The sequence below is a fragment of the Macaca fascicularis genome, chromosome 14, assembly GCF_037993035.2.
Source record: "Macaca fascicularis isolate 582-1 chromosome 14, T2T-MFA8v1.1".
Classification (NCBI taxonomy): Eukaryota; Metazoa; Chordata; class Mammalia; order Primates; family Cercopithecidae; genus Macaca; species Macaca fascicularis.
Genome location: NC_088388.1, coordinates 49,164,830 through 49,189,523, shown reverse-complemented (window position 1 = coordinate 49,189,523; position 24,694 = coordinate 49,164,830). Strand labels below are relative to the sequence as shown.

General features: G+C 34.8%; 1 protein-coding gene across 36 annotated transcripts in view; it reads right to left on the bottom strand.

Moving 5' to 3' along the window:
- The window catches only part of SOX6 (SRY-box transcription factor 6), a 658,308-nt gene that overhangs the window by 623,150 nt on the left and 10,464 nt on the right, over positions 1-24,694 (bottom strand). For 2 of the 36 annotated variants that reach the window (XM_065528462.2, XM_065528459.2), the window contains exon 1: positions 14,014-14,114. The exons of the other annotated variants lie outside the window; for them this stretch is intronic. The gene's annotated coding sequence lies outside the window, so the exon portion shown is untranslated. Of the gene's footprint in view, positions 1-14,013; positions 14,115-24,694 lie in introns of those variants that run through there. 36 annotated transcript variants of the gene reach the window in all.

Here is a 24,694-nt window from a genome sequence, read left to right as displayed (position 1 = left end):
GATACTCAGGAGGCTGACATGGGAGAATCACTTGAGCCCAGAAGTTCTGGACTGTAGTGTGATATGCCAATTTGGTATCTGCACTAAGTTTGGCATCAATATGGTAATCTGCTGGGAGGGGGAGACCAACAGGTTTCCTAAGGAAGGGTGAACCGGTCCAGGTTGGAAATGGAGCAGGTCAGAACCCCCATGCTGATCAAAATATAAATAACGAATGAAAATTAACTTCAGAAAGTTAAAGGAAGAAAGGAATTGAAGGAGTCAGTAATTTATTTTTACTGATTCATAGTTTTAAAAATTGAACCTCACATACATGCAAATCCCATGTTCAAATGTACACACACACGTACATTATTTCATGTATGAAATTGGTAAGCAAAAAGGGCATGGCTAAAGAAATACTTAACTTCATTATGCTTTATAAAATAATTTGAGTATGTACTGCTTTTCACTACAATAAAATATATCTTTCTTCATTTTCCTTCTTTCTATCAAAGACTTCTTTGTCATATGTCCTATTTCAGAGAGAGTCATATCTCAGCTAGTAGGAGTGAAATTGTGTCATATAGTAATGCTGTGTCTTACATTTTGAGAAACTGATACTGGTTTCTAAAGCGGCTGCACCATTTTATATTCTCGTGAGCAATTTATGAGGGTTCCAATTTCCAATGAATATTCCACCTTTTTCAACATATTTTAGTATCTGGGTTTGTTGGTTTGTTCGTTTACTATAGCCTCCCTAGTATGTGTGAAGTAGTTACTCATTGTGATTTTGATTTTTATTTCCTTAATGTCTAAATATATCATATATTTTTTGTGCTTATTGTCCATTTGTAAATCTTATTTGGAGAAACACTGATTCAAATCCTTTGCTCTTTTTAAAATTTGGGTATTTGCCTTTTATCGTAGAGTTGTAATAGTTCTTAATATATTCTGGATTCAAGTCGTTTATTAGAATTATGATTTGCAAATATTTTCTCCCACTCCATGGGTTGTCTTTTAACTTTCTTGATGGTTTCCTTTGAGTCACAAAGTTTTACATTTTGATGTCCAGTTCATCTTTTCTCTTTTCATTTGTGCCTTTGATGTCATATCTAAGAAACTACTACCTATCCAAGATGATGAAAATGTATTCCTATGTTTTCTTCTATAAGTTTTATAGTTTTATCTCTCACATGTAGGTCTTTAATTCATTTTGGGTTAAGTTTTATATGGTGTGAGGTAGGAGTTCAACTTTATTCTTTTGCATGGGGATACCTAGTGGTCTTGGCACCATTTGTTGAAAAGACTATTATTTTCCCACTGAATTGTCTTGCTTGAACCCTTGTCGAAAATAGCATTACTGTTTATAAGAAGTGATTTACCTGTAACTGGGAATTTTGAAATATGGCGACTTGTCTATGAGCACACTTTGAAAAGATTTCAGAATCACTATATTAATCATTCAAATTGCATGTAGAGATGTTTTTAATCATATTTTTTCTATCTTTGAACTTCACTACTTAGCAATTGAAACCAATTTTATGATAGCCTGAAGTTGCTGACTACTACTGGCCATGAAGCCTTCTCTATACTTCAGTTTCCTCCTTTATAAAGTGAAAAGATTGGGCTAGATTATGTTTGATTGTTTTTCCCCAAAGTTTACCCCACTGTCAAGTTGTTGTAAGGCAAAGAGGAAGGAGTGAGCTGAGAGTGCTGAAGGAACCGTCACAGTTCCTTCAAAGAATTCAACTTTGTTAGATTTCCTTTTTTAAAATTTGCTTTAAAAATTAGTTCCTCTGCTTAAAATACAAAGTTAGAAAACTACAGAATTCTATGACTCCTGAAAAGAAAGAGGAGTGTGGAGAAATATTAGAGATATGAAGACAAAGACAAATAAGATTCAAGATTGTGTCCTGAATAAAACACAATGAGATATCCTAAGCAGTGAGGAATTACAGCATGAGTAGCAAGGCACCAGAACAGAGGACAGGAAACTACAAATTGAAAGGGAAAGTTTGAAGAGTAAGAAGACTTTCATTTAATGTTTTTTGTTTTGGTTTCCAAAATAGCTTTAAAAAGCTTGTTTCTTTGGAATTTTCAGCTCTCCTCTGAAACAAAATATGGAAATATTCTAATTTAACCAAAGTTTGTTTGAGCTGTGATTCTATTATCCCAAATCCAATGACAACCATACTAGTTAGTTTCAGAAATCAGCTAGCTACATTAATTCACCACATTTAAATATGCTTTTTAATACTTCTGCTCAGTAAATGCATATAAATGTGAACACAGAGCAACACTCTTGGAAATCAATTCCACAATAAAAATATATACATAGCCCTTTTAGAATTCAAAAGATATTTTTCTCTTCTTTTAAATGCTTTACTTATCTTATTAATTAAAATTTTATTAACATATAGAATATAAAAACAGTGAAATACACTAATCCTAAATTCAGTCCATCAAGGTATTTGATGAGTTTTTACATACATATTCTCCCATATAATCACCACCCAGACCAAGCTATAAACATCCCCAGTACTCCAGAAGATTCTCACATTCCTCTTCCCAATTAATTACCCATCCAAAGATAACCACTATTCTGACTTCTATCATTGTAAAGTAGTTATGCCTGAACTTAATAAATGAAATCACAGTACATACTCTATCTTTACCTTCTACCTTCCTCTAATCTTTAGCTGTTTCTCTCTTTACTTCTCTATGCTCCATATAATGTCTGTGAGAATCATCTATGTTATTACAAATATCAGGTTTTTATTGATGAATAGTCTTCCACTGAGTAAGTATACCACAATTAATGTACTCTCCTGTTGTGGACATATGGGTTGTTTACAGTTTGTGCCTACTACAAACAAAATTGCTACGAACAAGCTGTGCATGTCTTTTGGTGGACAAATACAATCATTTATCTTAGGTATATACCTGGAATTATAATTTCTGGTCACAGAATAGGCATATGTTTAACTTTAGTAAATATTGCCAGATAGTTTTCAAAATCAGTTATAACAATTTATACTCCCACCAGCAGTGTATGAGTGTTCCAGTTATTATTTGCCCTCACCAACACACACGGCATTGTCAGTCTTTTTAATTTTAGCCTAAATGCTCTATTCATTAATTTTATAAACCTGTAACTTTACTAATTATAAAACAGAATATATATTATCCTTCTGTCCTCTAACTCTTAGCTACTTAAAGTGTGGTTACAGCCAGCAGCACTGGTGAAAAGCAGTAAAGACATTACCTGGGTCATTGATTCCTATGCCCCACCACAAACCTATGGAATTTGAATCCACATTCTAACTAAGATCCCCAGGTGATTTGCATCCTGCTAAAATATAAGAAGCACTTCTCTGGTTGATACAATTTATAAATTTCTAGAATGGTTAAAATGTCCTCTAAAAATCTTTCCAATAGACTCTACTAATGAGCAAGATATGTTCTAATAATATATTCTTTATATAAATTCAATTACCAGGACAAGACTCTAAAATGCATAAATGAGCATGTACAAGGTACAAGGTAAATAGGTAATGTTTAGGCCCAAATATAGGTTCACAAAATAAAAAAAAAATTTAAAAAAAAGGTCCCTTTTGCCTCTTTCTCAGAAATACTTTTTGGAAAATAAATCATTCTACCAAAAAGACATATCCACTCGTATGTTCATCGCAGCACTATTCACAATAGCAAAGACATAAAATCAACCTAGGTGCCCATCAATGGTAGATTGGATAAAGAAAATGTGTTTCATCTGCAAAAGAAACTATCATCAGAGTGAACAGGCAATCTGCAGAACGGGAGAAAATTTTTTCAATCTACCCATCTGACAAACGTCTAATATCCAGAATCTACAAGGAACTTAAACAAATTTACAAGAATAAAAAAATTCCATCAAAAAGTGGGCAAAGGATATGAACAGACACTTCTCAAAAGAAGACATTTATGTGCCCAACAAACATATGAAAAAAAAAAGCTCAACATCACTGATAATGAGAGAAATACAAATCAAAACCACAATGAGATACCATCTCACCCTAGTCAGAATAGCGATTATTAAAAAGTCAAGAATGCTGATGCTGGCAAGGCTGTGGGGAAACAGGAATGCTTTTACAACTACTGTGGAAGACAGTGTGGTGATTCTTCAAGGATCTAGAACCAGAAATACCATTTGACCCAACAATCCCATTACTGGGTATATAACCAAAGGAATATAAATCATTCTATTATAAAAATACATGCACACCTATGTTTATTGCAGCACTATTTATAATAGCAAGGACATGGAACCAATCCAAATGCCCATCAATGATAGGCTGGATAAAGAAAATGTGGTACATATATACCATGAAATACTATGCAGCCATAAAAAGGAATGAGATCATGTCCTTTGCAGGGACATGGATGAAGCTGGAAGCCATCATCTTCAGCAAATGAACACAGGAACAGAAAACCAAACACCACATGTTCTCTCACTTACAAGTGGCAGTTGAACAATGAGAACACATGGACACAGGGAGGGGAACAACACACACCAGGGCCTGTGGAGGAGGGGAGGGGAGGGAGAGCATCAGGACAAATAGCTAATGTATGAAGGGCTGAAAACCTAGATGATGGGTTGATAGGTACAGCAAACTACCATGGCACACATATACCTATGTAACAAACCTGCATGTTCTGCACATGTCTCCAAGAACTTAGTGTAAAATAAAATTTTTAAATGTGGTACATATACCTCATGGAATACCATAATACTATACAGCCATAAAAATGAAAGATGGCCAGGTGCGATGGCTCACGCCTGTAATCCCAGCACTTTGGGAGACTGAAGCGGGTGGATCAAGAGGTCAGGAGTTCAAGACCAACCTGGCCAAGATGATGAAACTCCATCTCTACTAAAAATACAAAAATTAGCCGGGCGTGGTGGCACATGCCTGTAATCTCAGGTACTCAGGAGGCTGAGGCAGATAATTGCTTAAACCCGGAATGCGGAGGTTGCAGTGAACCAAGATCACGCCACTGCACTCCGGCCTGAGTGACAGAGCAAGACTCTGTCTCAAAAAAAAGAAAAGAATGAAATCATGTCCTTTGCAACAACATGGATGCAGCTGGAGGTCATTACGCTAACCAAATTAACACAGGAACAGAAAACTAAATACCACATGTTCCCATTTATAAGGGGGAGCCAAACATTGGGTGAACATGGACACAAAGATTGAAACAATAAATACCAGGGACTACCTGGGGAGGAAGTAAGGGGGCAAAGACTGAAAAACTACCTACTGGGTACTGTACTCAGCACCTGGATGACAAGATTAATCATACCCCAAACCTCAGCATCACACTATCTTCATGTGTATCCCTTGAATCTCAAGTAAAAGTTTAATTTATTTTTAAAAAGTACTTTTTTGTTGGATGAGTGATACATTAGAAATAACATATCTGGATTTCAGCAAACATTTGACAAATGGTCTCAAATATCTTTACTGTATATATACTATATATTTTTATCTTTACTATATATATTTTTATCTTTACTGTATATATACTATATAAATACTATTTGTTTTAATTACCCTTTGTATCTTTAGCATCTATCTGGCATAGAAAATAAATGTTTGTTGAATTTAATTAATCAAGCCTTGTGGATATATGAACAAATGCAAGCTAATGTTAGCATGCTCAACAAAGTTTCTAATAATATGTAAAATGACAGAATTAGGACCCCAAAAGATCTCAAAAAAATAAAAACCATAAAGAATAAGAAAGAGAATATAACCACAGATACAAAAAAAGAAGAAAAGAAAATAATAGGTCAACTATGTGCCAATATATTTTTTAAATCTAGATAAAATAGTTGGTTTCCCAGCAAAATATAATTGCCAACTGTCTCAAGAAAGAATAGAAAATATGAATAGACCAATAAAATATTGTTAAATATCTCCCTCTTTAAAAAGTATGAAGATCAAATGGTTTTATAGGTAAGATTTTTTAACCCTTAAGAACTGACAAATCCTATGATCTCCAAATTATTCCAGAGCATAGACAAAAATGGAAGCTTGCTATTCATTTTACAAAGATGGCAAGATGCTACTATCAAAACCCTTATAAAGACAGCACCAAAATAAATGAATACAGTTTCATATATACAAAATTCAAATGCAGCAATATGATTATATATGTGTGTATACATATACTAATATATTCTTTATATAAATTCAATTTGAGGAATACAAAGATAATTAAGCACTAGAAAATCTATCAACATTTACACAATAATAACAAAAATAAGGAGTAAAAATATGATTTGATAAATAAATGCCAAAAATACTTGATGAAATTTTTAAGGCATACTAACCCAAATATCTTAATAAAAAATGATCAAATTAATCTAATCAGAGAAAATGTATCCAGAATAAGTGCATGCTCCTGTGCTTGGGTCCTAAACAACCAGCAGCTCAAGTACAGGATAAGAACATGATAAACAAAAGGCTTGTGAATTTTAGTTGGCAGTAAGCTTAATAAGTCAACAATGCAATGTGGCTTCCATAAAAATTTAGAATCTTTTAAGAGAAGAATGTTATCTAGGACAAAAGAGATAATAATTACATAATATTATGTAGTGGTTATACTTACATGTTTAAATCCTGACCATTATGTTTACATATCATCTTAAGAAAATTACTTAATGCCTAAGTGTCAGTTTACTCATCCATAAATTGGAAATAATATGTACTTCACAGGGGTAAGGTAAGCCTTAGATAATGCTTGGCACATAATATGTTCAATATATAAAATAAAGCTTTTGTATTATTTTTCAATTGACATATAATAATTGTACATGTTTGCGAGGTACATAGTGATATTCTGATACATGTGTGCAATGTGTAATGATCAAAATCATGGTAATATCCATCACCTCAAAAATTTATCATTTGTTTTGGGAGCATTCAATCCTCTCTTCTAGCTATTTGAAAATATATAATAAATTACTGTTAGCTGCAGTCACCATGTAGTGCTGCAGAACACTAGAACTCATTCCTTCTATCTAGCTATAATTTTATATCTGTTAACCAACCTCTCCTTTCCCCTCTGCTCCTCTATCCTTCTCAGCCTCTAGTAACCACTATTCTACTGTCTACTTTTATGAGATAAACTTTTTCAGCTTCCATATATGAGTGAGAACACATAGGACAGGATTTCATTCTTCTGATGGAGGAATAATATTTCTTCTTTTTTTTTTTTTTTTTTTTTTTTTTTTTTTTTTTTTTTTTTGAGACGGAGTCTCGCTTTGTCGCCGGGCTGGAGTGCAGTGGCCGGACCTCAGCTCACTGCAAGCTCCGCCTCCCGGGTTCCTGCCATTCTCCTGCCTCAGCCTCCCGAGTAGCTGGGACCACAGGCGCCCGCCACCTCGCCCGGCTAGTTTTGTTTTTTTTTTTTTTTTTGTATTTTTAGTAGAGACGAGGTTTCACCGTATTAGCCAGGATGGTCTCGATCTCCTGACCTCGTGATCCGCCCGTCTCGGCCTCCCAAAGTGCTGGGATTACAGGCTTGAGCCACCGCGCCCGGCCGAGGAATAATATTTCATTGTATATATATATACACACTACATTTTCTTTATCTATTTTATCTGCTGGTAGACACTTAGGTTGATTCCACGTTACTGTGAAAAGTGCTGTAATAAACATGAGAGCGCAGATAGCTCTTCCATATACTGATTCCCTTTCCTTTGGATAGATACCAAACAATGGAATTGCCGGATCATATGGCAGTTCTATTTTTTAGTTTTTTGAGGATCCTCCATACTGTTTTCCATAATGGCTGTACTAATGTACGTTCCTACCAATAGTATATAAGAGGTCCTTTTCTCTGCATTCTCATCAGCATTTTTTTTTGTCTTTTTGATTATAGCCATACTAACTGGGGTGAGATAATATCACCTTGTGGTTTTGATTTGTATTTCCCTGATGATTACTCATGTTGAGCATTTTATAAGACAAAACTTTTTAGCCAAGTTATCCAAGCATTCTTTCATTCTAAATACCTATTAGGTACCTGGCACTGCTCCAGTCACTTTTTAGTTTAATTTTTATTAAACAAGGACCAAACAGACAAAATTCCTGTCCACATGAAGCTTACATTCTGGTGGAAAGGAGGAGGTAATTCCCTATTGTTGATCCCCCAGCATGGACTGGACCATCACTTAAATGGAATCACACCACAAAAAAGGGAACTGGAACACCCTTTCAATTCTAAAGTTCCATAATGCAAAGACTATGAGTTTATGATTTGAGGTACAAATACCCAAAATGCATTCCCAAGCTCTAATAGAACCATGAAAGGCTTGTAACAAGTACCATACCACTACCATCTCCTCCAGTATCATCATCATGACATTGCTGCCTACAGGCAGCCCCTTTGACTTTACAGCTGCCCTCTCAGATAGCATATCATCTATCCCTTTGGATGGTGAACACATAGATGCCCCCACTGCTACAGCTACTGTCCTTTCTCCACTGCTGCCTTCACCAGGAAAACAGTATGGAATGATTAGTAAAAGAGTTTAGCTATTGTCATGACACAAACCTGGGTTCAATCCTACAGTCTGCTGCCTCCAATAAGGAACCTTCTGGGATGAGCCTGTAATTCCTGGCCATGTTGGGCTGAAGCTAAGCCCCTTCTGAGACACTGGGGTCCACATCAAAAAAGCTTGACAGCAACAGAGGGTTACCAACTCAATATCATAGTGGCCTTCACCCATAGCCTTCTACGGCCTAGAAATCTAGTCTGCAATCACTGGCCAAGCCAGGCTGCACCAGGCCTGCCCTGGGAAATGCCTCCTGGGTCAAGCATCCTGTTTGCTAGCTGCCACCTCTTTAAACTCTGTCACTACTTCTTCAGTTATTGCTGCATCACAAATCTAGCCCTGAGAAAATTCATATCCAAATTCACTCTGTGCCCAAATCAACTAGTCTCCACAAATTATGAAACTCAAAAATGAAGAGGTTATAATAAAGGAATTTTAGTTCCAATAGATCTGTTGATTTGCAGTTGAAGTGGTTCTCAAAGTACCTATTACTACAGAACAGCTAGAATTATCTCAAAGGTACTCAAGAGTCCCTGTGTTGGGGAAATTGTAAGATTAGTTCACATTACATTTCAGTAGTATTCACTTTTACCCCTTAAATAAAGTATTTTGACTAATATACTCCTTACTTTGGGCTGAATTCTTCTTTTAAAGACATTTGTTTTAATAATAGGTAATGCTTATATGGCACCTATTCTTATGTGTGCCAAGCACTGTTCTAAGCACTTATATGTACTCATTTAACCCTTAAAACAACCCTAAGAAGTAGGTACTGTTTTACAGGTAAGGAAACTGAGGCCTAAAGAGATTAAAACAATAGGCCAAAGTTCATACTGTTAGAAAGTGATGGAGTATGCTTTTTACCACAAACTCATTTCATCCCAAGCTAACTCTCGAGTACTGTACAGGTTAGAGAAATAAAATTAGAGTCAGCATGGGATTTCTACTCTTCAAGATGCTTGACAAAGAACACTAAAAACAGGTTTTAAAACACAGTGTTAGTGGGGCGGGGGAGTCAACAAAGACTCAAGGGAGAATTTTTTTCTTTTTACTTTTTATTTTTGTTTTTTTGAGACAGGGTCTCACTCTGTCTTGCTACAGCCAGGACCTTCCAGGCTCAAGTGGTCCTCCCACCTCAACCTCCGGAGTAGCTGGAACTACAGGCACATGCCACCACACCTGGCTAATTTTACTATTTTTGTAAAGACAGGGTTTTGCCATGTTTCCCAGGCTGGTCTTGAACTCCTGGGCTTAAGCAATCCGCCTGCCTCAGCCTCCCAAAGTGCTGAGATTGCAGGCATGAGCCACTATGCCCAGCTGAGAATATTTTAAACTTTGGGGACAAGGAAAGATTCAAAGCTTCAGTCTTTTCAATAGTACCTTGCTCTAAAATTGAAATCTATGCAATAACCTTCAGGCTGGAATGATTACTAAGTGCTTAAAAAGAATTTAAGCATCTATATCTAAAAAGAAATTTTAAAAGGCCCAGGTCTTGCTTAATGGCTGCTCACTGTCTACTGCAATAAATCACTTTTCATGTAATAAAATACCAACTGAGAGATAACTGGCCTCAGTGGTCACCCTGTACATTGCTGAAACAGGAAAAAAAAATAACATAAATAACATAAATTCAGAAAGAAGTTTAGAGGTAATAAGAGGTGGGGAGAAATTAAAGAGAAAAGGAAAGAGAACAAGTGTGTCTGTCTAAGTACAGAGAGAGATCTACTACTAGATACAATAAATATCAGAGATGGCATGTCTAAAAGCCAAGGGCCAATCATCCTTCAAGAACTTACTTAGGCAACACAGTACTCTCCCTTAGCAGGAGCAGAGCCTTAGAAGAAAAAAGATAGCCTGGGCAAGATAGTGAGATCCCCGGTCTCTAAAAATAAAAATAAAATATTTTTGATTAGCTGGACATGGTGGTGTTCACCTACAGTCCTAGCCACTCCAGAGGACGAGGTGGGACGATCCTTTGAGCCCAAGAGTTCAAGAATGCAGTAAGCTGTAATCACACCACTGCACTTCAGTCTGGGTGAGACAGTGAGAGACTGTCTCTAAAAATAAAAAAAAGAAAAAAGATAATGAGTCATCAAACAGAAACGAATTATCTAACTGGTCCAAAGGAAAGATAATTTCAGAATTTCTTTATGTGAATGTGAAGCTCATAGAAGTACGGACAGTCCTTACTTTGCATTATACCATGATAACTGAAACTAGTGCATAGTGCAGCCGTGTCCCCACTTTGCATGATTCTGTAATAACTGAAATCAAACCATGACATGAGAATTGTGTCAAGTTGGGATCAGAGCTATACAAAGTGAGGACAGGGTTATGATGTACAAGACTTTCAGTTAACACCATGCCATGCAAAGCAACGACTGCCTTAATAACCACACCTGCTGAAATTCAACACCACGTAATAATATGTTCAGTACCTTATTATCCCTATTATCCAAGCTCCTTATTATCTGGTCTGTAGATTACCTGGGGAAAATCTCTTAGCTTAACTTGCATGTTACAGGGAGCTGCATTTATATGGCAGAAATACCATAGAACTTCAAGGCAGGATATCTAGGTTTAGATTTGGTTCTGCCATTTAATGGCCATGTAAACTTGGGCATGTCATTTTTCCTTTCTAAACCTTAAGTTCCTTTTCTATAAAACTAAAATAATGACATCTACCTCCCAGGGCTGTTGTGTAGATTAAATAATAAAATAATAATCACTAATGTTTAATGAGAGCTTACAACATATCAAGTACTCTTCCAAGTGTATTAGCTTAATAAAACCTCTCAAAAATTATTATATAGGTACTATTATTATCATCATCTTATGAAAGCATCCAGAAATATGTCTATATGTGGTAACTGCTCAATATATGTTTGGTGATATGCATCCAGTTCATTAACCAATATTATCTCCATCCATAGAAATAGACACTGAAAAGAAAGTGAGAAAATCAGAAATCTGTTCATTTATTAAATGCTTCAAAAAACTGATGTAAGAAGAGAACTAAGTTGTTAATGAAAATAGGGTTTTTTTAATTCCTAGAGATTCCTTTATCCTCCTTCTCTTGAGTGCTAGTTGCACTCTAAGATTCTGGAAGAGGTTAACTAACAGACTTCAAAGACAGCCAACTCTGCTGGTGACAGAAACCATACTCAAAAAACCTGGCACTGGCCACTACTGCCAGTCCAGCCAAACACACGCAATGAATTGATGGCTGTGTCCCAATGCCCTGCCTATTTCATCCAGCCCAACTTCCTTCACAGGCACAACCCTCCAGATGCTAATACTTCCTTCCTTTCTAAAGTTCTCATTAGACACTTTGAGTTAGAAAGCAAGAGCACTCTCCAGGAGCACACTATGGAAATATACTCTATGAAAAGCTGTATGGAAAAGTGAAGGGAAGCAGCTAGAAATGGTGTATCATTTTTGCTCATGAGTCTACTAGCATGAATTCATATATTAAATTAAATTCCTAGCATTTGTCACTTTAGAAGGCACAGTGGACATGGTGCTTGAAAGTTCTATATTAAGGGGAAGCACAGAACACTATCCCAGATGGGTATCAGCAGGGTGTCAGAGCTCAAACCTCTTTGGAGATCATCAAACTTCCCAACCACCAACAAAAGAATTAACTCCTGGAGAGAAGTGACTTAGCCAAAGTCACACAAAGTTTATTGGTAGAGCTGAAACTCCCAAACTGGACTTTTGCTGCTATACCAGATTGCCCAGGAAATATACCAACGAGTTAGAGAAAAGAAGAAAAGAGAGTAATGATAATAATGCTTGCCTACAGCCATCCCTAACTGCTGCCTTACTGTGCTTTCCCAGCTTCTGCCCTGATTTTATCTAAATCCAAGGAAGGCTGGGTGCAGAAACAACAAAGAGCCCCAGACACTCAGGAGAGTAGTAATTCTCCACTTGATCCCCTCTCCTGAACATGATAAATACACTTAACTATGGAACTTTACTGACCCCCTCACACCAACAAAATGACTCAAACTGCTTTGCCTTAAAGAATAAAAGATGGGTTAAATCTGCTTCCTCTCTCATATTAAAAATGTCACACTAGGCCAGGCACCATGGCTTAAGCCTATAATCCCAGCATTTTGGGAGGCTGAAGCAGGAGGATTACTTGAGGTCAGGAGTTCAACACCAGCCTGGGCGTCATAGCAAGACACTGTCTCTTTTTTAAAAATTAAAAAATTAGCACAGCATTGGTGGCCTATAATCCTAGCACTTTGGGAGGCTGAGGCAGGAGGATCACTTGAGCCCAGGAGTTTGAAGCTGAGTGAGCTATGATTGTGCCACTGCACTCCAGCCTCAGTGACAGAGTGAGACCAATCCCCTCCCAGGAAAAAAATATATATATACCATACTACTGCTTCCTGAACCTCAACACTGATCAATCTGTAGTTCCACTTCCTGTCCCAGGTTTCCAGTTATGGCTACATTCTTCAGAGGGACTCTGTCCCAGAAGAGTGTCATCTGGAGACCATGCATCTCCTCCTTGACTCATCATGCCCTCACCTCTCTTTCCCACTCTTTTCTATTTCAGTAGTCTCCAAAGTGCGTACATACACCCTAGGAGTATACTACATAAATATACTGTGGTATATTTATTTATTTTAAATGTAAGAAAAACTAATGCTTACCTAGATTTAAATACAGATTGACAGATTGAGTCTATATGTCTTAATGTGCAACACCCAATATCAGAAGTATCCTGGGTAAAGAAGAATGGTTGTAAATAATATAATCTAGTTTTTTACTACATTAACCCTGAACAAATGTCCAAGTGGTTTAAAATGATTCTTCCAAAAAAACTATAGCTTAAGGATATTATTAATAATATAGGCCTTAATGATAACAAGACCGTGACCAAGCTGACATTTGTACTAGTAGTAGTAGCTCAATAGCAGGCACATTACAGGATAGAAACAATGATGACCCATGCATACCTCACAAAAAATAGGCCGAAATTTGTTTTATCATCAAGAATACAATTTGAGATAGAGATTTATATCTAGTATCATTAACAGTATACTTTGCCCTATTGTACTTTCAGATGTTAAACAATATGAACCCTTTACAATCAGCAAGACATTTAAATACTAAGCACATCGATATAAATGTATATTGCTGCAATTTTTCCAACAATCTTTAAAATCATACAATGCTCAATCAGTACTTTACAAAATTTCACCAAACATAAAGTTAAATGTTTTGAAACCTCTTTGAAGTTCTTTTATAAAAGATAAAAAGCTACATGCTATCAGAAGAGCACTTGTTCTTCCTGCTGCTATAAAAAAAAGGTTAAAATAATACACAAAAAATAACATCACAACAAACTTAAATTCATTCCCTTAACTAAAAATCAGTGCTGCGTAATGCAAAACTCTGGAGTCACCATTTACCTAGAATGCAGTGTGAATGATGTCTTCTGGCATTGTATAGTTGGTACTGCCAAAATGTTGAAAGACATAGAAAACTTGGCTGCAGATTTGCAAAAAGAAATGTCATGTAGGATGCTTGCTTTTCAGATGAATGAATGTACATATTTCTCAACATGCCTCAGTTTATATTTGATATGCAAAGTGCTAATTTTTAGTGAGCCATTTAAATATGTACCAGGAAAGATACCATCTCAACAATAAGTTCCTTTTTTAAGAAAAATAATTTTTTAGGAAAACTAAGGAAGTGAACCCACTGGTGAAGTGGTTGTCCTGAGCATTTTGCTAAGGGTGCGCCCTATTCAAAATGAGGCAACCACTATTCTGTCAGAAGTTCTCCCAAACAAACCTTAATATTGTCTTGCCAGAGGAATTCTTCCAGACTTAACCTTACCAGCAATATTCTCCAGCAGCATTTAGGCTATCTAGAATGCTTAAGATCTCCATTTCCTCTCCATGAATATTCCAAGTTATGACCGTTTGACCTCAGGTACTGAAAATGTTTCCTACATTCACTCCAATCAATCAGGGAAGATACCAGCTATAGGTTACTACGTGAACACTGAAACAAGCATTTTATTAATTATCAAAGGTATTTACTTTTAAGATGCACTAGTAATACACATATTACTTAAATACATATATTAAATAGACAGCTCATTTGGGACAAGTTAGAATGACCATATAGTTTAACACCTTCCTTACTAAATTTAATAAAATCATATCTGTGTTTTAAATTATCTCATATATAAACTTGTTAAATGAGCAAAATTAATAACTATATAAGCACAGCCTCATAAAATGTAAAGAACATTAATACAAATGTCCTATTTTATTGGCATTTAAATTGCCAATAAACTGGGTATATACAAATCAGAAAAGAAACTAGCATATATACAAATCAAAAAAGAAGAAGAACAGCCCAAAGATGTGAAAGTAGTACTAAGGAAATGCAAAAGAACGTGGCAAGGCTAATGGAAATCCTCTCTACAAGAGTTCCCCTTCGTTCTAGGACTCAGAGAATCCCTGCAACACGATCAGTTCATTGAAATAAAAACAAAACAAAACAGCTAAGCATAAGAGAAAATAAGGTGCCTTGAGCAAGAATCTTAAGAAAAATCTGAGACCAGCTATGGCTCTCAGTAATGAAATAATAAATACTGGAGTTATCTCAAAGCAATTTTAAAATAAATAGGTTAAAGAAATAAAAGATAAGCATAAAGCACATACAGATATTTCTATATCTGTCTATAAAGATTACCTCATCAATTTGAAAAAAATCATTTGAACACACAGAAACGAAAAATAAAATAAAATTAAAACTTCAAGGGATAGGTTTAAAGCACATTAAATAGAGCTGATAAGAACAAGTGACAAGGAGTCATGGAAATAGGGGAATGCCGGCCATCTTACCAACATCCTTCTTTGCTCAGGGTGAGCCATAACAAATGAGTAATGGAATACTCTTTATAAACAGGGATGAATTTTGAGGGTCACAGATGATGATGGTCAGCTTTGAACACAGTATAAAAGTAAAGACACCAAGGCCATGGATTTCTGTATTATGTCTTTGGCCTTCATCACCTTTAAAATGAGTAAGTATTCCTGCTTACATAAACGATGGGAAGAACGTCAAACAAATCAAAATCCACCTTTAGAAAAAAAAAAATCAGAATGCTCACCATATACCTTAGAAGTTTCTTCTCAAGTATTTAATTATACCATTTTCTTTCAATATGAAAATGAATGCAAAGGGCACAAAGTGATATTTTTGTACTGTAATCAGACTTTCATAGAAAAATAACAACCAAGCACTTACTATGAACCAAACAAGGTACCAAGTGTTTTACGCACATCATCTCCTCAACCCTCACAATATCCTAGGAAGAAGGCATTAATATTCTTATTTAACACTTAAGGAAATAGATTCAGAAAGGATAAATAAATTGTAAATGGTAGAACAAAATTTGATCCCGGGTGTGCTGATTCAAAAGCCCGAGCTCTTAACACCTAAAACAGTATTGTTTTATACAAATAAATTCAGAATTAAAAAAGAAAAAATTCATGTACAATAGAAAGGAGTATACTTTTTATATACTCTCTATTTACATAGCTCCTGATAACACTGACGAGCTTTCCATGTGGACATAACAAGGAAATCAAACACAAAACTTCACAACTAAGACACAGCTAACTATGAATGCTTTGGAAAATGGCCCAAAGTGTCATAATTAAAAGTCAAGCTGTTTCTCATTGTTTCCCTGTCATGCTTAACATAAGAATATGAGTCTCTAAGTTCACTAGTCCTACCCAACACAGGTTGTTTATATATATATACATGAATATTTATACCTCAGAGAAAATAAGCCTGTTGCAAAATGCCATACAATTTAAAACACAAAAGTCAAAAGTATTCAGTGTACATGAGCCCACATTAGCATAACTGTAAAATTACATAAACCTATACAAAAACTACAAGTGGACGCATTCTCTGGACTTAATGTTATCTGTAAACATTTAAAGAATCTGATATCAAAAAGCTGACAATTTATTTAAAAATGCCTTTAAAGGTTCCAAGGTTAAAATCCTTTTTTAAACCTCAATATATCTACTTCAATTGTGCATCGTTATAGTGGGAAAGGACTACAGCTAAGAAATTTTAAAACAATAAAATTTTCCTTCCTTATGTATTTAAGTCTCCAGAGTCAAGGGTAAAAAATGTTCCTGAGATTCAATTGATTAATATGCTGTTTTCCAAGTTATTTAAAGTTTGTTCAGTTGCTATATTATTTCCATTTTTGTTTTCTTTTCGGTTTTTGCTTTTTTCTTTTTTGAGACGGAGTCTCGCTGTGGCTCTGTGTCTCCCAGGCTGTAGTGCAGTGGCGTGATCTCTGCTCACTGCAAGCTCCGCCTCCCGGGTTCACGCCATTCTCCTGTCTCAGCCTCCCCAGTAGCTGGAACACAGGCCCCCGCCACCACTCCCGGCTAATTTTTTGTATTTTTTAGTAGAGATGGGGTTTCACCGCGTTAGCCAGGATGATCTCGATCTCCTGACCTCATGATCCGCCCGCCTTGGCCACCCAAAGTGCTGGGATTACAGGCGTGAGCCACCGTGCCCAGCCTGGTTTAGGCTTCTTATTAAGGAACTTAACTGAAAACCTTAAAGGAAGACGTTCTTTAAATATGATGCTTTTAGCATCATAACTAATTTAATATGACTAAGAGGATGTTTTTGAACTGTTTTCTATAACTTTCACGTACTTTTCCCCCTCATTTACTAAATTTCAGAACCTTTCTTTTTAATGTAGAGATTTCATCATTTTTTTTTTTTTATGCCATTACCAACAATGCAAGTCTCCAGGATGCCAAAGTGGTGGTGAGGAAAATAGGTTACAGCCATTGTAGACCACGGCCATAGCTCCTCTAGCCTATGTGACCACCAATTCCTTTTCAGAAAGTGATTATGTCGCAGTCATATAAGCTGCAAAACTCAGTAAGTGTGTTTAACTTGGAGAAACAAGTTATTAAACACCAGAGAGCTTCCAAACTAGAAATATAAAAGGCCTGCTGGCTCAGAGAAAAGGCATTCAGAAGTTATTAGAAAACATGAGTTTCCAGATTACGAAATTAGGTGGGCATGATGGCTCCTAATTCCAAAGTGATAATTTTATCACTTTGGAAGGCCAAGGCAGGAGGAGCACTTGAGTCCAGAAGTTCAAGACCAGCCTGGTGAGATACCACCTCTACCAAAAAAAAAAAAAATTAGCCAGGCATGGTGATGGGCTTCCGTAGTCGCAGCTACTCAGGAGGCTGAGGCAAGAGAATTGCTTAAGGCCAGGAATGGCTTCAATGAACCATGATTGCACCACTGTATTCCAGCCTAGACAACAGAGCAAGACCCCGTCTCTTAAAAACAGAAACAAACAAAAAGATTGAAAAAACAAAAACCTAATAAGTGGATTTATCATCCCTATTGGAAAGTTATCAGGAGTAAAGAGGTTTACTGCTGCTACTGCTGCTTCTGCCACTACTACTGTTCATCATTATCATTGTATAATTATAATTTGTATTTCTTCCAAAAACCTCAAATAACCACTCTGAGGATTAATTTATTTTCATATTATCTCTCAATAAAAAAGAAGTTACGATATATGCCCACTTTGCCATTAGAAAAACTTAATTATAAATATGAGGCACCTAAAGAGCTGCATCACATAAGGGAAACAGAAATAACACCTAGATCTAAAAGCTTTCAGACACAGCTCTTTCTTTAAGATCTTGCTTGTCCATTTTCTAAAAGTGTATTACGGTGTAAGATACAAGATTTTATTAACTCACAGCCCTGATCATCAGTTCATATATTAATAAGCCAATTGCTGTAATTTTCATACCTAGTTGACATATTTGAAGGAAAGTAATAATTTGAAAGATTCCTCTGTACCTTAAAACACACTCACAATGTTCCTGACCACAAAACTGAGCTAAGAAAGAGAAGTGCAGTAGCTAAGCTGCTGGCTTATGTCCATATCACATTCATGACAGACACAGCCTTTCTAGGAATCACAAAGAAACATGTCCAAGACATTTCAGTGTCAGATCTACAGAAAAGCTAGTTATACTGTCAAATGTTCCCCCATGTTCAGTGCTCTTTAGGATGTTACCTAAAGCCAATTCCTCATCATCCTTTAAATCACAGATCAAAGGCCATCTCCTACTAGAAGCTTTCCCTGACATAGGTACTTCTGCTCTTATATATAACGCCATGATAGTAATTAGCACACTGTACAGAATCACCTATATCTATACCTCTTCATTAGTACCATGCATTTTCATCTTTGAAATTATGTAATCAAGTTCTTCTCAACCTTTTCACCATCAAGGATTCTTTTATTAATGAACCTCATATTTTGAAAGAGTGTTTTCTATCAAACTTGCCACACTTATTGTTACATAATTTTCTAATTTGTATTAATCAAAGACATACAGAACTGATATTTAATGCTTCTGATCAACATGGTATTATTCTTTTACATTGGTGTATGGGAAATGCAGCAATAATTTGGCTCTGGAAGTAAGTATGAAAATACAATAAATGAGCACTGACATTATATCAAAAGAGATTGGGAAATAAGAGGGCCAAAAAAGCCAGTTCTAACTTATGACATACAAGCTTTGTTCGAAGTAAGTAATATCCTGAAGCAAAACCCAGTTGAAACATTGATTCATATCAAGTAGAAAATTAGTATGGCTGGTAAGTTTATCTACTCCACATACCTTTTATTGAGTGAGGCAATGAATATGAAAGCACTTTAAAGCCTGACGAGTACTATAAATACAAGAGAAAATAAGAGGCTTTCTCATGCCATGGTTCTTATACTGATCATATAACTATTGTCAATTTATCCTAACACAGTTGTCCAAAACTGTTCTACCCACTTCTATGTATATATATGTGTATATATATAGTATCTTCAAACTTAATCTTTCTAACAAACCATGGAATAAATTATATCACCATCCCCATTTTTAAAATTAGAAAATTGAGATTTGGAGAGGTTGCATTACTTTTCCAAGGTCACACAACTAGTTTAGCAAATAAAAGAAAATCTTCAAAAAATCAAAATTGGAAGTTTAATTTTGCTCTTCACACATATAGGTCTATCATTCAAGTGAAGAAGAATGTCTGCTTTCATTTTTTCTTAAAATGAAAGCAAGAGAAAACAGATTGAGATGGGTATATTTGACACAAAGAAATCCTTGCTGTTAATCATTGATATATATAACCAAAGATTATAAAATCCCCTTTTGGCAGGCTTTCAAAATAAAGAGAACTTCTTAACTGATTAGAATGGATAAAGAATGATCAATACTATATGGCAATGGCAAATGAAATGACCTTTCAAACTCTCTTCTAGGCCTTAGAATTGTAGTTTTATCAAATTTGAGCAGTTGAACACGTAAACTCTACATTTAGTCATTACTCTATCCCAAATCTTCCAGATCATAGATTAATTCTCCTTTCAAGGAAAGAAAGTTAAGAACCTATATTGCTATTTCTATTTTACATAAGAGGAAAAGAAGCAAGTTATGTAACTTCCCAAAGATTACATAGCAATTATGTAGTAAAGCTGGAATGGGAAGCCAGATCCAGATAATTGTAAGTGTAGAACCACTTCAACCATAACAAATAACATGTATTAAATGTTTATTTTATACCAATCCCTTGGCTTAGTGCTTTAATTAGTTTATCTCATTTAATCCTCAAAACAACCCTATGATGCAGATATTATTATTATTATTCCCATTTTATAGATAAGGAAACTGAGGCTTAGAGATTATACCATGGATATATGGGGAGGAGAGAAGCTGATTTATCATACACAGAAGGTTCAATGCCCATGGACCTAGTTGGAAATTATTTCTGAGAAAATAAAAATTTTCCTGACCTTCAATATTCCTCCCCAAGAAATTACAATGAACTACTCTCTCTTAGCTGGGAGCATTCTTACTCAGTTCTGTCAATAACTTGCTTAGTATCAAGACAACCACACCTAAGTTTCTCTACCTACCAACTAAGAAAATCTTCAGAAGAAGAAAAAATCCTTTAAAAGTAAAGACTCACAGTTTCAAAAATGCTCTTCAGGGTGTCTAGAACTTAGTAAGTCTTCATGTTATTCAATGACCTATTTGTAAAGTATAAAATGTAGCATATGCAACTATGCCTAAGAATGAGTATGCTCTTTAAAAAAACAAAAAAAAAATCTGTTGCATTTTCTTTTATCTACATATTGGGCTTGTGTAGCCTTGGAAAGTGAAGCATCTTTAATTTTCTTTGTCTAATTTTAAAGAACCACTTTTCAAAGAAGCAAAGAAATTGTGCTCGGTGAAGTCAAAATCACAAACAGCATAAAGTCCCTTTTTACATGTGAATGGATATATTAAAGATAGACAACTCATCTCTTTAAGATGACTGGAAACAACAAATTATTGAAGGTAGCAAGGATAACAGATCATTTCAAGGGTTATCGTGGGAGATTTTTCTGAGAAGAAAGAGATCAAGAGAGAACCAAGAGAACATAGAATGTTTGTATACACACTAATATGCACATCATACAGTGCGCTTTGAATTTATCTTATATTTATTATGCCTATTTAGGCATATCATCATTGAAGAGCATCAAATCAATATACGTAAGTAATTTGATTCAAAATAGTTAAAACATACAAAACTCTTAAAGGATTTAATAATATCACATTAGCCTTCTTTAATACATGGTGCATCAATCCAAAGAAATATTTAGAAGGCTTTATAGACTATGGGAGCTTAGTAAATAAAATACATCAATGAATTCCTCGCCACACACACCACAACAAAATGTTCGTAGAAAAAGAGCAAATACAGAAATAGAAAAGCCAGTAGATTACAGAGCAGCAAATTGAAGTTGGTCATCAAAGATGCAAAAATATCTAAAATATATACAACACAGGACTACCAATTGTTAGATTTTGTATTTCACTATTTTATCCCCAAATAGTTACAGGCTAAAATATTAACTCAGTTCTTGATAAATAAAATCAAACACCCCCCTATAAATGGAAAGAGATAACTCTTTAGATAAATATAAAGATTTCCATAGTTTCAAATGATCGTTATTCACTTGAAGTATCATGAAAGAGAACGCCACTGCACATTTTCATGCCATTTAAATGAAAAGAAACATATCAGAATTTTTCTTTAAGTATTTAAAAAAGGATGTTTTCCAATATATGTATTGTGCAAATTTGTGAGGATTACTAAATATATTAGCATTATAAAGTAGAAATAAGTAGGCAGTTGATTTTTAATGTGGTTTATTAGTTTATAATAGATTACAGCATCTACAATTAACCTCAGAAAATAACTCACATCTTTCCTAAAAATGAAAGTTTTTTGAGTGAATAATAAAATATGAGTGATATATTAGGGGTCTTAGAGGAGCAAGAAGAGATTCTGAATATAAACAAGCCATCATTCTGGTAAAAAGATATACAAACAAGAAGAATAAAAATAGTTGAGGCACAAAAGCCATAATGAGGGGGTAGCTCAAAAAATAACTTCTACTTTGAATGGTTTGGATGAAATACAAATTATCCACAGAAAAGTGTGGACTGGCATAAATGTTTGTACAAAATTATAAGTGTATTTCAAGAAGTATGCAAGAGGCAACCGCCTGCATGATGCACAAGGTCCCAGCAATGCTCTGCTTAAGTGCTAGTGCACAGAGTCCAAACCACTGCATTTTAATTACCATGCAGCTTCAGATATATTGCCTTTGATATGGAAATGTTCTTGTTCTCTCATCTTCACATATGGTCTCATGCACAGAAATCTTTATCTGATTCATAAAAAATAAACTAGAATCCAATCTCAACACCTGACCTCAGTGCTTAGAAGTTTTTTACTAAGCATGGTATCACTATAAAAAGAATGGCTAATATTGGTGTAAAGTTGGATATTTTGAGCAAAGATATGAAGGATTTGCAGTTAGGAACTGAATCGATACTGCTTCTCTGAGGTTTTAGGGTTTCATGTTCCCTTTTTTAAGACTACCACAGATTTGAGGAAAAACAGACCAGTACTCGTTTTGGAGCTGAGAGAGTCTGCAGTAGATTTAAATTATAATCCATTTTACACCCTCCACCCACATTCTTCAATTGACATTTCTATCCAAACTATTACAATGAATACTTAAAAATTGAAAAGCTCTATCAAAAACCATAATGCAAATTTTGAACTATTTCCAGTTTGTTTAAATGTCTAAACAAAATAATTAACTGAAACACTTTTACCCTTTTCCACAGAACAAGGAAAATAAAAACACTTTCCAGTGAATAAATAATGAATATATAATGAAAGGATGGTGAGAGTTTCTGATACAATGCTCACCAAAACAATGAGTATGGGATCACATTTGAAAAACTTCAATCCAAAAGGATATGCTACACATTTAAAATGGGTTTACATTAATAAAAATTGCTTTTCCTACGCTATATAGGAGCACTAGGTTTTTTTACTTGAATATTGAGATTCAGGGCATAATCAGTAGAAAATGTACACTCAGGATTAATACATAAACTGTTCTAATACATTATTTTCCTTATTAGAAAAAATAATAGAGGAGAGGCATATTTCTTAAGAAGCAATCCAAACCCAAAGATAGTCCATTTCTTCCTCTAAACAGCAGTGAATGTTCATTTTTAGCTTATTTCTATAATAAAATCTGTTATCATTAAATCTCACATACCTACATAACTTGATAATTGTGAAATAACTTGATTAATTTTTTAATGGTAATATGGCCCATCTAACCTCATGAGAGCAGATAATACATCCCATCTGCAAAACATCTTACTGTAAGTTATCTGTGTTTTATCATTTCTAGTACCTGTCTGTGCCTGATATGGTATTCTCAGACACATTAGCTTGATGGAATGTTTCACTTGACTTGAAAAACATCAATTGATATATATGCATCCCTAAACTATATTAAAACAAATAGCTCTTAGATAAACCAAAATTTTTGCTGTACTATTCTATACTTTCATAGAAAGTTGTTTGTAAATAGTGAAAAATATATATATGTATGAATTCTCTCACTAACAAGAGAATGCTTTCAAACATGGAAAGAGATACATAACCAAACAAAACAGAAAAGCATAGAAAATATTAAAAGTAGGGGTTAAAGCCAATGTATATTATCATTTTCAAAAGAAATTCATTTATTCCAGTACCTATTGTACTAATTGAAAGAAAATTATTTAAAAGTCACTGATACATTCAATATAAGATAGATATGTGTAGCAATTTCATCAGTGACCAATAACTAAATAATTCCTAAAAGAGGTCAAATAGAAACAGACATAAAATCTCAATAATGCCATCAAAATTTATCATTTTTACAGTAATATATTTTAGAGCATTATAAAAGAAAAATTTGCCAGTTATGTTAACATATTGTACATATATGCTTTTCCCTTAAAATGAAAAATATCTGTTGTTTTCTGCTACTATTGAAAAAATGCCCAACAGACAATATAATTTTCCTACTTAATCTCATTTCTTCTAGGCATTCAGTTACCAAATCCATTATAGAACCAGCGTAAGGTATAGGTACTTGATGCTGTTTTATTAATATTTTTATATTTATCTTTATAATATAATGTGTTGTAGTGACACAATATACTATTATAGGAATTTATATCATGCTCCATAATAAAGAACTCAATTTTTTGTGCATTTTAAAAAATACATATACACCAAGAGGATGTTCCTTCTCATGATTTCCAAAACATCAAATAAAAGCAACAATAAACAGAATAAACAATAAACAAAAAGCTATCTAGTTTTGCCACTATAACTCAAGGAATATGGTGGAGAAGAGAAAAGAAAGGAGGTGTTGGTAATACATGAGAAAAGCAACAGAGGATGTCAGTATGCCTGTGGAATTAATGCCCTGGTACTTGATATGTGGATCCTGGTTACTTACTATCTTTAGTCTTAAACTAGACCTAATAATTGTGATGCTCACTTGCTTTCAGAGTTTGAAACACTTGTTTTTCGGCTGTTTGCTTTTTTTTAATAGGGACAATTTCTCTTGATTTATGA